General features: G+C 38.4%; 1 protein-coding gene and 1 long non-coding RNA gene across 9 annotated transcripts in view; one reads left to right on the top strand and one right to left on the bottom strand.

Annotated features, from left to right (window-relative positions):
- The window catches only part of LOC135275875 (uncharacterized), a 79,857-nt gene extending 63,654 nt beyond the window's left edge, over nucleotides 1-16,203 (top strand). The window contains exons 2-4 of one of the 3 annotated variants that reach the window (XR_010343449.1): nucleotides 3,600-3,658; nucleotides 5,168-6,747; nucleotides 6,862-16,203. This is a non-coding gene — a long non-coding RNA (uncharacterized LOC135275875). Of the gene's footprint in view, nucleotides 1-3,599; nucleotides 3,659-5,167 lie in introns of all 3 variants that reach the window. The other 2 variants (XR_010343450.1, XR_010343448.1) reach the window with 2 other exon arrangements.
- The window catches only part of NEK11 (NIMA related kinase 11), a 313,205-nt gene that overhangs the window by 34,716 nt on the left and 261,943 nt on the right, over nucleotides 1-16,546 (bottom strand). The gene's annotated exons all lie outside the window — the stretch shown is intronic.

Genomic DNA, 16,546 nt, shown 5'->3' with positions numbered 1-16,546 from the left:
TCATTCTCAGCAAACTAACACAGGAACAGAAAACCAAACACCACATGTTCTCACTCATAAGTAGGTGTTGAACAGTGAGTATAGGTGGATACAGGGAGGGGAATATCACACACTGAAGCCTGTCGGGGTGGGAGGCTAGGGGAGGGATAGCAGGGATGGGGAGAATGGGGAGGGATAGCATTAGGAGAAATACCTACTGTAAATGACAGGGGGTTGGATGCAGCAAACCACCATGGAACGTGTATACCTGTGTAACAGGCCTGCATGTTCTGCACATGTACCCCAGAACTTAAAGTATAATTTTAAAAAAGAAAATGTCCTCACATTTAAAATATTATTTTAATTTTGAATCAATCCCATACTTATAGAAAAATTACGGGAATAGTATAAAGAACTCTTTTGTCCCCTAGTCTTTGAGAATAAGTTGCTACTCCGGTGTCCCCCACTCATACTTCATACATTTGTACTTCATAGTATGAAATGTACAAAATGTACTTTTTGTACTTCAGATATGTACTTTATTCATACAAATGTGTTTCATACATTTTCTACAAATAAAAACACTCCTACATAACCACAGAACTGCCACCAAAATCAGGAAATTAACATTGATATATCTGATTCTGTTATCTTGTATATAGAAACATTCAGATTTCCCTCAATTGTCTAAAACACTGCCTTATAACAAAGCATTCAAAATAATTGTGAGTTCCATTTACTTGTCATGTCTCTTTAGTTTCCTTCAATGATCTGGATGCTAGAATGTCCCTCAATTTGCATTGCTCATGCCTTTGGGATTTACCAGCTCTTACCCTTTGGTTATCCATCCTTTTATGTATTAGCCTAAATGATGACACTTCAGGAGTGCCTTTCATTATCTTGGGGTGTTATTAGAGAGCTCCACCCACACCAGTTCAAGAAGGTTTTCACTTCTCTTGGGTATAAGCAAAGCCCTGATGGTAATCAGGATCAGTGGTAAGAAGGATCTTGCCACTTCCAGGTACCTACTAGTGATTTTTCCATGCAATCTGTTTCTGTTGTTCCTGTTGTACTGTAAGAAAGAAGGACTCCTCTTAGGGAAGGGAAGCAGCTTGTGAAGTGAGTTTCCAGAAGCTCAGGATACAATGTCTTATCCCAAATATTTCCCTGCACCCCCATCACACTTTGTAAATCCCACCACTAAAGGGTACATTCATACAGCTGAAGAAATCACTTCTCAAAGCAGCTATTAGCTTCTTAGCATAAAGTTCAGGGGCTGCAAAGCTGAGCACAGTGAAAGGACTGAAGCCTCATGAGACACTTTAAGTGCTGGCTGGTATTCTGCTACCAACTGTCTGGGTGGCACTGGGTGAGTGACTTTCACTTTTCAGAGCTTCAGTTACTTCATCTGCCACATAGACTAAATGATTTCTAAGGATTCCTTCAGCTCTAAATGTTCAGATTCAGTTCTAAGTGAGAGCTCAGAAAGACATCTGCTTATAGGTGATCAATAATTATTTGTTGAAAAAATGGTAAAAAATGACTCAAAAGCCAGACGAAAATACTTTGTAAGTCATGAATTTCACTCTTTTAAAAAATGATATCTGAGTAAGAAAATTATTTTTAAGAGCTTTCAATCATGAGTAGTTCTTGCTCAGGGAAAGAAGGGGAGAATAGAAGAAGACTTTTTAAAGAGTCTGGTAAGTACCAGGAATGTTTTGTTTTTATTTCATCTTTGTGGAATTCCCTATTTTTATATATTTTTAAATTGTTAAAAAATTCTATATAACAAAATTTCTTCTTTCAAATGTATAGCTCTATGTGTTTTGACAAACTCATTCAGTCATCTAACCCACACCTCAATTGAGACACAAACAATTCCATCACACTCCAAAATTCCCTCATATCGTTTTGTAACTAAATCCTCCCTCTACCGCTTGGTAATGACTAACTCGTTTTTGTTCCTTCAGTTTTGCCTTTTCCAGAATGTCATATGAATGGAATCCTTCAGAATATAGCTTTTAAGAACTGGTGCCTTTAACTAACATAGCATCTTTGAGATTCATCTAAACTACTGTGTGTATTATAATTTGTTGTTTTAATTGCTGATCAGTGTTTCACTGTATGGATGTGCTGCAGTTGGTTTATCCACTCACAACTGACCAATATTTGGGTTGTTCCCAATTTTTGAAGATTGTGAATAAAGTTGCTGTATGTATTCATATGTAGGTTTTTGTGTGGACATATATTTTCATTTCACTTGGATAAATACCTAGGAGTAGAATTTCTGGGTTGTATGGCAAGTGTATATTTAACTTGATAAGACACTGCTTATTGCTTCTCCGCCTTTTGGCTAAGATCAAGTGTGAAGAAACCACTCAACTATTTTCCAAAGTGGCTGTTCCATTTTGCATTTCCACTAGCAGTGTATGACAGTTCTACTAGCTCCATATCTTGGCCAGAACTTGGTATTAAAACAAACAAACAAACAAACAACGGCTGGGCGCAGTGGCTCCCACTTCTGATCCCGGTACTTTGGGAGGCCAGGGCGGGTGGATCACGAGGTCAGGAGATCAAGACCATCCTGGCTAACATGGTGAAACCCCGTCTCTACTAAAAATAAAAAAATTAGCCAGGCATGGTAGCGTGCGCCTGTAGTCTCAGCTACTTGGGAGGCTGAGTCAGGAGAACTGCTTGAACCCCCGAGGTAGAGGCTGCAGTGAGCCAAGATTGCACCACTGCACTCCAGCCTGGGCAACAGAGGAACACACACACACACACACACACACACACACACACACAAATTTATGACAAGCACTTGATATCTATTTTATGTGTCATATACACAATCATATGAGGTATGCAATATAACTCCTGTTTTACAGTTGAGGAAACTGAGGGACAGATGTTAAGTATGCTAATGGCACTACATGGGGGGTTAGAGGGTGGTCTAGTCACTCAGCTCTCCAGGCCAGTCACTGTCTTCCTTTATAAATGAAGATATTAACTTCTGGAAGAATCTCTAAGCTGATTTTTATTATCTATGATTTCTCAACAACCTAGAGACATTGCTAATGGTTTAATGGATACACAGAAGGTCATTATCATCTAATATTCATTACCCAAGCCCCCAAATTTGCAAGGATATTTAGGGTATCAGAACTTAAAAATATTTACTGATAAATGGTTGTGTATAAAATTAGTCCACCCTCTTTGCTGAATGCTAGTTTCTATCTCTGCCCATCACACTAAGAGTTCTGTTACTGGTGAGCTGTGTGACAAGGTAAACACAAAGTGAACATGCAAAGTAAACTGACTTCATTAAAGTGGCATTGCAAAACTTGTAGATGCAGGGTTTCACATAGTGCATGCTGTGATTTGAATGTGTCCCCCAATGTTCATGTGTTGGAAACTTAATCCCCATTGCAGCAGTGTTAAGAGGTAGGAACTTTAAGAAGCAATTTGGTCTTGAGGGCTCTGCTTTATGCATGGATTAATGCTATTATTATGAGAGTGGGTTAGTTATTGGAGGAATGGGTTCCTGATAAAAGGATGATTTTGCCCCTGTCTCCCTCTCTCTTGCTCTTCTGCCTTCTGCCTTCTGCCATGGGATGATGCAGCAAGATGGCCCTTACCAGATGATGGCAACTTAGTATTTGACTTCCCAGCCTCCAGAACCGTGAGAAACAAATATCTTTTCTTTATAAATTACTCAGACTGTAGTGTTCTGTTATAGCAACACAAAATGGACTAAGTAATGAAAATCATGTTGGAAACTTGTGCTGTCATTGATAAGAAAGGGTCTGAGCATTAGGTCAAGTAACTACTAAAAAACTGAAAAATCAGTAACAGTGACAACAGACTCTTCAAATAGGGTGATTTAAATTTTAGGAAATTGGAAGAAGACTTTGAGAAAATCAACAAAGTCCTCTAATATATTCCCCAAAATGATCGTCTCTGATTTTACTACGCTTGTTCCTTCATATCTCCCTGATCCCTAAACTTCTGTCCTCTATCCACATTCTCTCCTAAGGTGGGTCATCTAGTTTCATGGCTTTAAATCCTCCCTTAAATTATCACACTTGTCACTTCCCTCCTAAACACCAGACTCATGTATTCAACTAACTACTTGACACTTCTTTGTGGCTGTCTAGTAGGTAATAATCTTACAATTATTGTGCCCAGTCAAATTCCTATTCTTCCCTCTAAAATACCTTAACACTACTCAGTCTTCCCCATTTCTGTTCATGTCAGTTCCTATTCAGGTTAAAACCCTCTGAGTTATTTCTGATGCCTCTCTTTCTCTCACATTCTAGTAGTCTAGTTTCTTTCATAATCAGATCAATTAGTAAGACCTGTCAGCTCCATTTAAAAAATGTAACCAGGATCCCAACACTTCTCACCATTTCCACTACTACTCTGTCTCCCACCTGATTGTTTCAGTCACCTCTCAATAAGTTTCCTGCTTCTACCCTCACTACCCTATGGTCTATGGTCAGCTCAGCAGCCATCATGTCATCTTCTCAGAGAGACATATTCTGACCACCCTCTTTAAACTGTAATCTTTACCAATATTCTGTACTACTTATTCACCATCTCTGCTTTTGTATTTTCTTCTTAGTACTTCCTACTTTCCAGCATGATCTGCTTTTCCCTAATATTTTATGATTTATCAGTCACCCATTACAATATAAGGTCCATAAGAACAGGAAATATTTTCTTTTTCTTTTTAAAATTGATCCAACTGCCTAGAACAGTGCTTGGTGCATAGTAAGTACTCAATAAATATTTGTTGGATGAATGAGTACATATCTTGAAAGTCAAATAGGAAGGAATATGGTGATATCATACAGTTTTATTAAAATATATATACATCCCCTAGTATTCTAAGAATTAGCACATAGTAAAATTATAACCTAATTTTATAAACTCTGAGATCACTTTTATGGTTCTTAGCTGCTGTTTTTCAAGATAAAACTTCAAATAAGTATGGTTTTCAGTATTTCTTATGATATTTTCATCCTTATTTCAAATGAATTGGCTTTATGGGGCCTGCACAATCATCTCTGGATAAAAATGACCTCTTATATTTCTGGGTGATTAGGAAAAAGACTTATTTTCTAAAAAGGAATTCTATGTAGAAGGGACAGTGTTTCTGCCTGTCTTCTTTCACACTTTGCACACCCAGGCCATCTGGAGTGAAACTGAAGTCTGCCCAGAGCAGCTGGAAGCCCCAGCTGCCCTGCTGCCCACAGAGGCCTCTGAGAAGGCCGACTCCAGAGGCCCTCAGCTCCTTGGAGGAGGTAAGCGCCAACACAGTGTTGTTCAACAGATGCCACCGTCTGCCATGTAAGTTAAATAAGGCAGACAGCAGCGGCTGAGATTTTAGCCTCCTGTTCTAAACAGTATTTTAGCTTAACAACAAAAAATGTTTAATATGTTCCCCTCTCCTCCTAGAAAAACAAGCAATTTATCTTCAGGAAGAAGGAGAAAAAACACTTTCCACCAGTTCTGATGGGTCATCAAGTTTAAAAGCTCTCTTACCCCTAACCCTTTAGAGAAAATAACATAAAGTATTTTTCCCTTTCTCTGGAGCTTATTTACTTTGCAAATTGTTTGTCTGCTCAGAAGTGCTACAATAATGGCTACATATATATTTTTGTTTCTAGATTCATTAATGATGTGAGAAGTGTAAAACTCAAAGCAGAAGACTTTTGTTTGTTTTCAGGATTGCTTCCCACTAGGCATGCAGACCACTGAAGGCAGAGGACCTGTTTGACTTATCTTTGGACTCTTCGCAGTCCTGGCACAAAATAGCACCTAAGTCATTCATTCAGCAAAAATTTGTAAACAATATTCCTGTCATGACACATTCAACAAATATTTTATTTATATTATTTTTAGAGTCAGGGGCTTGCTCTGTCACGCTGGCTGGAGTGCAGTGGTGCGATCATAGCTCTTTGTAACCTCGTACTCCCAGGCTTAAGTGATCCTCCCACCTCAGCCTGAAGAATAGCTGGGACTATAGGAATGCACCACCACAACCCAGCTAATTTTTTAAAAAATATTTTTGTAGAGATGGTGTCTTGCTATGTTTCCTAGGCTGGTCTCAAACTCCTAGTCTCAAGCATTCCTCTCATGTTGGTCCCCCAAAGCACTAGGATTATAGGTATGGGGCACCATTCCTGGCTATAAGCAAATTTTTAATGAGCACTTAGTATGTACCACATGCTGCAGATGTAGCCACAAGCCTCTGACCTCACAGAACTCATATTAAACGAGTAAACAAATAAGGTAATTTTAGATTTTTTCAGTGCTACAAAATAAAAACAGGGAAATAGGAGAGAGAGTAGAGAACAGGACTGTTGAGAAGAAAGTCTGGAATCCCCAAGAAGGTGAGTGGCAGAAAAGATATTTCTAAGGGATTTGGCACAAAACCCCACTTTCTGTTTTACCACCAGGCCCTGGAATTTGAACCACCATCTTCCGGACTGACTCAAATGCAGAGGAAGCCAGGCCTGCCACTAACATTTGTAAGAGCGGCAAGAGTATAAATGGAGATCCACATGTGTATAAATAATTAGAGTGTGAATCAAGCTAATAAACTGTTTAATAAAATATGATCTACTCTCTAGCTTGACAAATCAACTTTTCAAACACCTGGAAGAACAAGTTTGCACTCAGGATTCTCAGACTCCTCCAAGTTCTGCACTGGGATGTGGAAGAGCTGTGCAAGCCAGCCCTTGGGTCCCTGATCCCTGCCTCCTGGTCTGTGCCTGTCTATTCTCAGCCTGGCTCCAGCTCCCATTGAGAGGAAGTTCTTGTACACACATGATACTATAGCCCCTATGTCTAATATTTATCTATACCTTCTGCAAACAGCCACTGTGTGACCACCCTTGGGCTTAGGGGTCCGCAAACTGACAACAGACAAAGGGAACCAAGGCAGAGGCTCACAGACTCTAGAAATGAGCATAGATCCATGTGGGCAGAGACCTGTGGAATCCCGGGTAAGCAGGGTGTCTTAGTTTGCTTGTGCTGCTGAAACAAAATACTATAGACTAGGTAATTTATAAATATTAGAAATATATTTCTCAGAATTCTGAAGGTTGGGAAGTCCAAGGTCAAGGTGGTGGCAAGTTTGGTGGGAGCTGCTTTCTCTGCTTCCAAGATGGTACTTTTTTGCTGTGTCCTCTTGAGGGGAAGAAAGCAGAAGGGCAAAAGGGGGCAATTATATCTCTGAGGCCTCTTTTGTAAAGTTGTTAATCCATTCCTGAGGGCTCTGCCCTCATGACTTAATCACTTTCCCAAAGTCACATCTCTTAATACTACTACAATGAGGATGAAGTTTCAACATGAATTTTGAAGGGGTCACATTCAAGCCATAGCACAGGACATGGCCTAGTAGAGGAAATGCAAGCTCTGGGTATGCAAGTCCCCTTTGCCCCATAAATTTCTTGCTTCATGGGAAGGGATGTGGCTGGAGGGTACCCCTCTACAGCACAGGTCCCAGAGCATCCTTCTTGCCTTGAGTTCAGGGATAGTATAGGTGGTGGTGGTGAGGCTACTTTTGCTAATTAAGAAAAGCCTCTATGATGGGGTGGGACTGAGAATGACATTTGAATGGACACTTGAATGATAAAGATGAGTCATTCATTCCAAGACCTGGGAGAAGGGCATTCCTAACTGAGAGAAGAGGAAATGCCCAGATCTCATAAGCTCTGTAGGGAAGAAACACCAGTGGGAGTGGGTGGAGCCTAATTAAGAGAAGAATGGTAAGAGTTGAGGTGAGATGGTCAGGCAGGAGCAGGGACCCTGAAGGTCGGGTAAGGGGGCTTGGCTTTACCATGGGTGAAATGGGAAGCTTCTGAAGAATTGATATGATTTGAGTTCTGTTACAACACAATCACTCTGGGTGCTGTGTGAAATGGATGAATAGCAAGAAGCTGCTGGCAAGGGCAAATCAACAGACAACAAGCACCACTCAAAATGCCTCAGTACCCATTACATAAGGATTCTTGTGATGAATTCTTCCCCAAATTTTAGAGCCAAGAAAAATCCAGCTCTCCTACTAAGAGTTGTAGATTAGAGTTTCTGTTTCTAATCTACAAACAAATGCATGCAATGTCTTTTCATGACAATTCCAACTTTATCATAAGGTCGTCTACTGAGAAACCAGTAGGCAGGTTTCTCCTCTTGTCTAGACCACCTGAAAGCGCATAGGTGAGTTTGCACTTATTTGCAGAGGAAACTGCTCATTTATCAATCTGGCATCCAATCACAACTTTCTATGTTTTCATAAACTTCTCTCACACAGTATAAATTTTAAATAAATAACAATAGCTATTACACATATAAGTAGTATTAAGAGACTGGTATCTGAATAGTGGTTATTTCACCAGTGTGTACACTGGAAGTTTTGTTTTTTGATGTATGTACATTATAACTGCAGGGAAGGTCGTAAGAAGATTTTAAATTCACATTAGCTTTGCTACCACTAAACTATGGGGACTGAGTGTTTCTAATTTACAAACAAATGTATGCAATGTCTTTTTATGATCATCCTGACTTTATCACAGGGTTGTTATATTTTAAGACATACAAAAAGGCTTAAAGTATAATACAATGAATACCCATATATCTAACTCCCAGTTTAAGAAATAAAACATTAGCAAATATAGCTGAAGTTCCATGAATTCCCCTCCCAAATCATAATCCCTTCCCATCCGCAGAGGGAACCTCTATTCTGAGCCTGGTGTTTATCACCACCAAGAATTTTAAAAATACTTTTACTATACATACACAAGTATGTATCCCTTAGAAATGAGTAGTAGTACTGTTTTGTAGTATAAGTAGTAGTACTTATACCATTTACACTTTAAGTAAATGGTGTAAGTTTTTTCTTGGTTTTGCTAAAAATTGTTGATGTTTATGTCCTTTGATTCTATAGCTGATTGACTTTCACGGTGAGTCATTCCATCATTATTTCTGTATTCATTCTCCTGCTGAAGTACATTTCAGGTTGTTTCTATTCCTCTCCTCATCCCCCTCCCCCAACACACATGCTTTTATTAATATATCTGCTGGAACTTTCTTGCATACATCTCCTTGGATGTGTTATGTCATAAAATAAGCAGAGAGAAAACTGAGTTTTTCAGACCCAGGTTCTACATTAAATCATTATTTTCAGATTGACTTACCATTGCTTATATTCAATCCTTTAAAATGGGTTCAAGATGGATATTTTATAGTAATGGAGCATAATCCAGAGAGGGACAGAGTGATGTTTAAAATCAGAACTATAGAATTAAAAAAAAAATCCCTGTAAGGTACCAAGGAGCTCACCTAATTGAACACCTTCATTTTATGGACAAGAAAACCAATGCTCAGAGGGAGAAGGAGTTGCCTAGTAGTGAGCACTGGGCTACCAGGAGCAGCAGATCCTTCATTGAGCCTCCACTGTGATGGACGTGTGTACAAATCATACAAATAAACCCCTTGCTTTCCCTTCTGTTCTCTAAGCCTCACTAAACAATGTGTTATGAAACATGGCCCACTTGGTGAAGTCCTTCCTGGATGAATTACAATTGTGCTTCCTTGATCAATTCAAGCCACATTTTTTTGTTTAATTTCTGAAGAGTCAATTTCACCTCAGCTTTACTGAAGTAGAAGCAAAGATCAGAAGATAAAACAATTTCTTTATCAAGCATAACTAGAATAACTAGATTTACAAAGGAAAAGTCTTTAAAAATCACAAAGAAAAAAATATAAAGTTGGAAGAATTTCTCAAAGCAAGGATGAGTTCCCGTGACTGGGAAACGATTCAGTTTCTTTGATTAAGACTAAATTTTAAAATCTGCATTTTATTTGGTGAGATTCAACAAGGACTTTTTCCTTGACCAAACTTTGAGCATGTTCCTCTGAGGCCTCTTCTTGATTAGGCCTGGTCCTGGCCTGCGGAGCCCAGCTCAGCAAGAATCCCCCCACCCTTGATACCCAACCAAATCCTCTTAGTAATTTCCCATCCATGACTCCTTCACCATGTCCATTGGCTATAAATCCCCAGCTGTCCCTACTGTATCCAGAATCAAGATTAATCTGCCCCCTGCTGTGGTAGTCTTGAATAATGCCTTCCTTGCCTGTTTAATTATGTTTCATGCTTTTTTTCTTCAACAGATTCATCTCCCAATACCAAACTGTCACTGAGTCCTATATCCCAAACTGCCTGTAATTAGGATGACCGTGTGTATCTGTTTACTGAGACAGTCCCCATGCATGCCTGATACAGGAGCACAATTACCAATGGCTGCCCAATCTACTCTCAGAAGTGCCTTGGTTTGCACAATAAATTGTCTTCACACATATGAGGTGTGAAATTTACTGGCTCAAGACACTAATTAAGAAGAGGACTTAAAAAATGGTGCTACAGCAATATACACAGAACAAAAGAGCAAATTCATGAAACTAAAACACTCCCTTTTTCATAGTGCCTCCAGAGGCATAGTTACATTTGATTCATATCACATTCTATCCAAATTAAGTCTTTCACCATAAATAAAAATGGACAATTTTCACGAATTTCTCATTCAAACATATTCATACAATGCCTTTATTATGCCTCTTTTTTGGGAAATACAGATAGGTTTACTATAGAACACTGACCAGAAATGTGGCATGCATTCCAGAAAGAGAAGAGCGGGGAATGCGACAGAGAGGAGATAGAGACCAGGAAGGCCAATGTGGTATAGCTTCAGGAAAAACAGCTGAGATTGCGAATCGATACCTCATTCTCCAGAAATTGCATTAAAGGCATTAAAGGGCTGAGATGAATTTGCAAAACAGTAACTGAGGCTGATGCCTGCTCTTGACAGAAGGGATGAATCAAGACTGAGCTGTGCTTTAGCACCTGCTGTGGGGAGAAAGAAGAGGGGAACTACTAAAGCTTCTCACCTAGAAATGCTGAGTTTTTTAATTGCTTTCTGATGCCAAAAGAGAAAATTCCTCATTAAGGTGGGGTTTGCTAAGTGATTTTGAGCAGTGGTTTGTTTGTTTTTTCTATTTTCAGGTATTTGAAAATATTTGCAAGAGGCCCTTATTCTGCAGAGCTTTCTTAGGTCTGATGGAATTAAATGAGACTAACAACTGCACACTCAGTCAATGGGATCTCAGGCATGGGCTTTCAGACATAAGATGTGATGCAGGGAAGAGGGGAACAAGTGAGATCAGATCATCTCCAAAGTTTCCTGTAACTGAAAAGTCTTAAGATTCTGCCATTCAGTGGACTCTCTACATGGGTTTGCTAATCCCATTTTGCAGAAGGAAAGAGTCAAACAAGGAGAGGTCAAGGACACTGAAGGGGACCAGAGGCCTCTTCATCAGTGCTCAGTATGTGACCCACAGGGTCAGACTGACAATTTAGAAAAGAGGAGCCAAGGCCATCACAAGGATGCTCTACTGAAACCTCATCACATGGAAGTATGACACCACCAGCAACATTGCATCACATGTGAGCTGGTGAGACATGCAGAATCTCTCACTCCACCCCAGACCTACTAAATCACAACCTGCATTTAACCAGACCCCAAGAGTTCAAGAAACACAGGCTCGGATTTGCATTTCTCTGCTGATTAGTGATGTTGAGCAGTGATTTCCCTAAAAGGAGCAAGACTCTAGAAAGTAGTTACAACTATGAACTAGCTTTTTAAAAAATATAATTTCAAGTTTTATTTTAGATTCAGGGGGATACATGTACAGGTTTGTTACAAGGGGATTTTGTATATTGTGTGATGCTGAGGTTTGGGATATGAATGACCCCATCAACCAGATGTTTACTCTGTTGACAGTTTCTTTTGTTGCACAGAAGCTTTTTCATTTAATTAGGTTCCACTTGTCAATTTTTGCTTATGTGGCAATTGCTTTTGAGAACTTATTCATATATAATTCTCAAGGCTGATATCCAGAATGGTGTTTCCTAGGTTTTCTTCTAGAATTCTTATAGTTTGAGGTCTTACATTTAAATCTTTAATCCATCTTTAGTTAATTTTTATATATGGTAAAAGGTTGGGATCCTGTTTTATCTTCTGTATATGGCTAGCCAACTATTCTAGCACCTTTATTGAATAGGGAGTCCTTTCCCCATTGCTTATTTTTTGAAGACTTTGTCAAAGATCAGATGTCTGTAGGTGTGAGGCTTATTTCTGGGTACTCTATTCTGTTCCATTGGTCTATGTGTCTGTTTTTGTACCAGTGTCACGCTGTTTTGGTTCCTGTAGCCTGATAGTACAGTTTGAAGCTGGGTAATGTGATACCTCTGGCTTAGTTCTTTTTGCTTAGGATTGCTTTGGCTATTTGGCCTCTTTTTTAGTTCCATGTGAATTTTATAATAGTTTTTTCTAATTCTGTGAAAAAATTATGTTGGTCATTTGACAGGAATAGCATTGAATTTGTAGATTGCTTTAGGTAGTATTGCCATTTTAACAATATTGATTCTCCCAATTCATGAGTATGGAATGTTTTTCTATTTGTTTGTGTCATCTATAATTTCTTAGCAGTGTCTAGTAGTTCTCCTTATAGAGATCTTTCACCTCCTTGGTTAAGATATATTCTCAGGTATTTTATTTTTTTGTGTGGCTATTGTAAATGGGATTGCCTTATGAACTAGCATTGACAGAGATTTCTGACATTCTTATAGGAACAGGCCAGCTTTCTAAGCTGGGAGACATTGTTTCCCATACAGCATCCTCTACTGAAGTACTAAGCTTTCTTTTCTACAATATGGGTTTAAATCTGGTAAATGTACTGTAAAAGAAGCCACCATCAATTTCAGGCTACAGCTCTCTTCCCTTTTCTCTCTTTCCCTCCTCTCCCCCATCTCTGGAGGATAGATTTGCATTAATAGTAATTTTGATTTTTAAGACACTGTTAGTATTAATCAGGCTACTGTTTGATGTCTTAAGAGGAGAACACTAGCCTGGCATGCGACAGAGATGATGAATCACAGTTTGTTTGGTGGTTTGCTGGATCTGCTTGTCCACATTTGCTCCTGACTTCTAATTCTGCATTGGCTAGAATTCTCTTTGCTTAACTAAGCAGGAAACCATTTTCTCTTTAATTCAGGTACTACTATATTGTAATTTTATTTTACTGATGATCTGACTAGAAAGGGACAACCAAGCATAAACCTATGTTAATAATTTAATTTTTATTTTCTTTGTATCTGTGGAAGATATTGCAGAAATTATTTGGTGTAAAACAGTTTTAATAAGGGCTAACACATGGGCAATCCTGAGGAAGAAACAAAAAGAAATCACAGGCTTTATGTTGAGCCATATAGAATTGCCATTTTTACAGGTTAAAAACAACTGAATTATGGGCAATTTCATATATTTCAAACTAATTCAAATATTTTAAATTAGAATTTCTTGACAAGAAATATTGAGAAAATAGTGCTATTTGTGGCGGCTGGTTTATTTTCCTTGGAGACTTGTTTTTATGAAATTGAAAAAAAAATGTTTTCAGAGGCTAGATAACCATCTTTGTATTCTAAGCCACCGTAAAGAATAGTATGTTAGAAAGTAAGGTTCGGTTATAGATTCAGGATGAATATATGTGTCCTTGAAGAAGATTTATTTTTTGTCAGTGTGAAAGAAATATATAAATGGTGCTAGACTTCGACATCTACTTTACTACTCACCAAAACTAGGGAAAGTTTCTACTTTTTGTCACAGTCAGGTAAACTCTGATAGGAGTAAGAAGAGAAGAGATTTCCCCTACAGACCCACCACCAAGTTAACTCTAGTTGGAATGTGGGGGAGTATTTGAATATTTCAAAGCAAAGTAGTCCTTTTTTGGTTAATTATTACAGTTATTCTGTAAGCGTGCTGAGTTTCCATGGCACTCTGGCATAATTCTAAGACAGCCTGAATCACAGTGTCATTGTGTGTTTCAATGTCTGTTTCTCCCACAGCCCAGTATCACACTTTGAGTAGTAAGGTAGGAATCATGCTTATTTGTAATGATGTACCTAGTGCCTTAAGGGAGCTTAGCACACAGTAGGCATTAGTAACTATTTCTTTCTAATGTAAAAGTTTGTTGAATAAATGACAACTTAATAACAAGTCACATTAGCAAAAATTGAAGTACTATATTAAAAATCTTTGTGGAGTATGGAAGTCAATTTGGCAATAAGTAAGAATCCTGTGAACTAGTAATTATATAAAAAGGTCAAAACTATGAACTAGTAATTACAAGTTATTCATCTTAGTCTGAAATCTGAAAATAGCATTAGGTAAAAAAATGTTTATGTCAACATTATATATGAGCTATAAAACTGAAAACAACCCAAAAACTCGACTACAATATTATAGAAAAATTAATTATTTTTTTGGAATATTTAATAACATTGGAAAATGCTCAAGAAAGGTGGGTCAAAAATATATTAATGTCTTGCTTACATTAGTTCACTTAGTGTTACATCACAAGAATGTCCTAAGTTATTGAAATTTCTACCAAAATAGTTTTGTAATGGTTGTAGAATATACCATTGGATATAAATATTGCAAATTATCAACTCTTTTATAAATATACACATACACACATTTACACACACATACTAAACAATGACATGGATGAGATCATATTATGCCTATTGTGCTACATATTCCTTTTCTCTGTTAACAATATACTCTAGATAGCTCACCACATAAGCATGTGCAGATCTTTCTCACTTCTTTTTAATGGCAGGAGAGTATGCCTTTGCAGAGATATATGTTGATTTTCCAAAACAACTCTTATTGATACTTTTAGGCTATTTATAGCTTTTCGTTGTTAAAAAATCCTGTCAATACATACCTTTGATATATGTTTTTGTGCATGTATACAAGTATTTATACAGTGTAAATTCTGAAATTTGCTGAATTAAAGAGAATTTTCACTTAAAAAATTTGAACAGACATTGCCAAATCGCTCTCCAAATTATCACACTAATTAACATTCTCTTCAACTCCCTATGAAAGTAACTCCTTCATTTTAAAATGGAAATAGTGAATGGGATATATTTGTTGTGTATTTGTTTGGGATTGAAATAGAGCTCAAGAACTCCAATGATACCATGGCACAACTAAATTAGGTCTCCCTCCCTCCTTCCCTATCTCACTTCCCACCTCATCTTCCTCTTCATCTTCCTTCGATTTTTCTTTCTTTACTTCCCTCTTTCCCCTCTTCCTCCTTTCTTTCCCATTATTATACCTTGTTATTTAATCTAATGGGAGAAGACAGAAGAAAAATTAGACTGAAGGACAGTGAAGAATCTGAAGAAAGCAGGAAATGGGCTTAAGTTGGAAGCAGACTGTTGGGAATACATGGAAATCTGCGGGATGGAGCAAGTCAGACATACTGAGGAGGACAGTATGGATAGGATTTTCTCATCTGGGGAACTTGTTTAAAAATGCAGATCCTGATTGAGTAGGTCTGCAGTAGGGCCTGAGATTCTGCATTTCTTTCTTCTTTGTTTCTTTTTTCTTTCTTTTTTTTTTCAGTAGAGACAAAGGTCTCACTATGTTTCCCAGACTGGTCTTGAACTCCTCCTGGCCCCAAGCAATTCTCCCATCTCAGCCTTCCAAAGTGCTAAGATTACAAGCATGAGCCACCTCAGCTGGTCAGAGTCTGCATTTCTAATGGGACCCCTAGTGATACTGGTTCTCCTCATCTGGGACCACACTTTGAGGAACAGCAGTTAGTTGCCAGAAATTACAGGCAGGAGCGTTCCTAATCAGTGGTAAGGACTGTGATCATCACTACTTACAGCCAAGGATGCCTCCTGTAAATGTTACAAGGGGATGACAGCAATGAGTGGGAGCAGTGCATCACTACTGCTGCACCCATCAGTTGCAACCTATGCTGACACCAGCACCAGGACCAAACAGCTACTGCATTCATACCAATGCTTAGTTTTTCACTCTGGCAGGAACCCTTATTGAGGAATCTGATCAAGTTTTATTTGTTTCATCTTCAAAGCTCTGTCACAGAGTCCTTCAACATTTCCTTGATTCACATAATATCTGGGGCTGCTGCCACTGTCCTAGGTTTAAGTGGCAATTGCTTGCCTTAGCTTCAGTCCTGAGGGTGCCCACAAACTGCAGCTGGTAGGATGGAAGCTTCACCCCATTATTTTCTATATTGGATGAGAAGAACAAAAAGGAAATTATTGCCTAAAAACCCAGCATTAAAGTAGTTTGAGTCCAAGCTTGAAAGCATTTCAACTTCCATTTGAAATTAAGCTATTGTTAAGCTCCTCTATAAACTCTCCATGCTCCACTGAAATAGTTTTTGAAGTATTACGTTCCAGCAAAGTGGGGATTGTCCATGTATGCTTAGGAACCAGATGCTTTTATAGTTCATTCTTCCTGTTTAATAGTTTTTTACCATCAGTTTTTGCACATCAAAGAAACTACAAATGGTAACTTCAAAAAACTCACAAGCTGAAGTTGAGAGTAATATTTTCCACTTCTCTAATCCAAGCCAGACAGTGTTTGATGCTGGCATGCCTAGGTTTTCCCTCTGTTTCCAT

This window comes from Aotus nancymaae, unplaced genomic scaffold (assembly GCF_030222135.1).
Source record: "Aotus nancymaae isolate 86718 unplaced genomic scaffold, 86718_ANA_hifiasm-v0.15.2.pri h1tg000019l, whole genome shotgun sequence".
Lineage (NCBI taxonomy): Eukaryota > Metazoa > Chordata > Mammalia > Primates > Aotidae > Aotus > Aotus nancymaae.
Note: the sequence above shows the minus strand (reverse complement) of the source record. Positions and strands in the feature narration are given on the sequence as shown.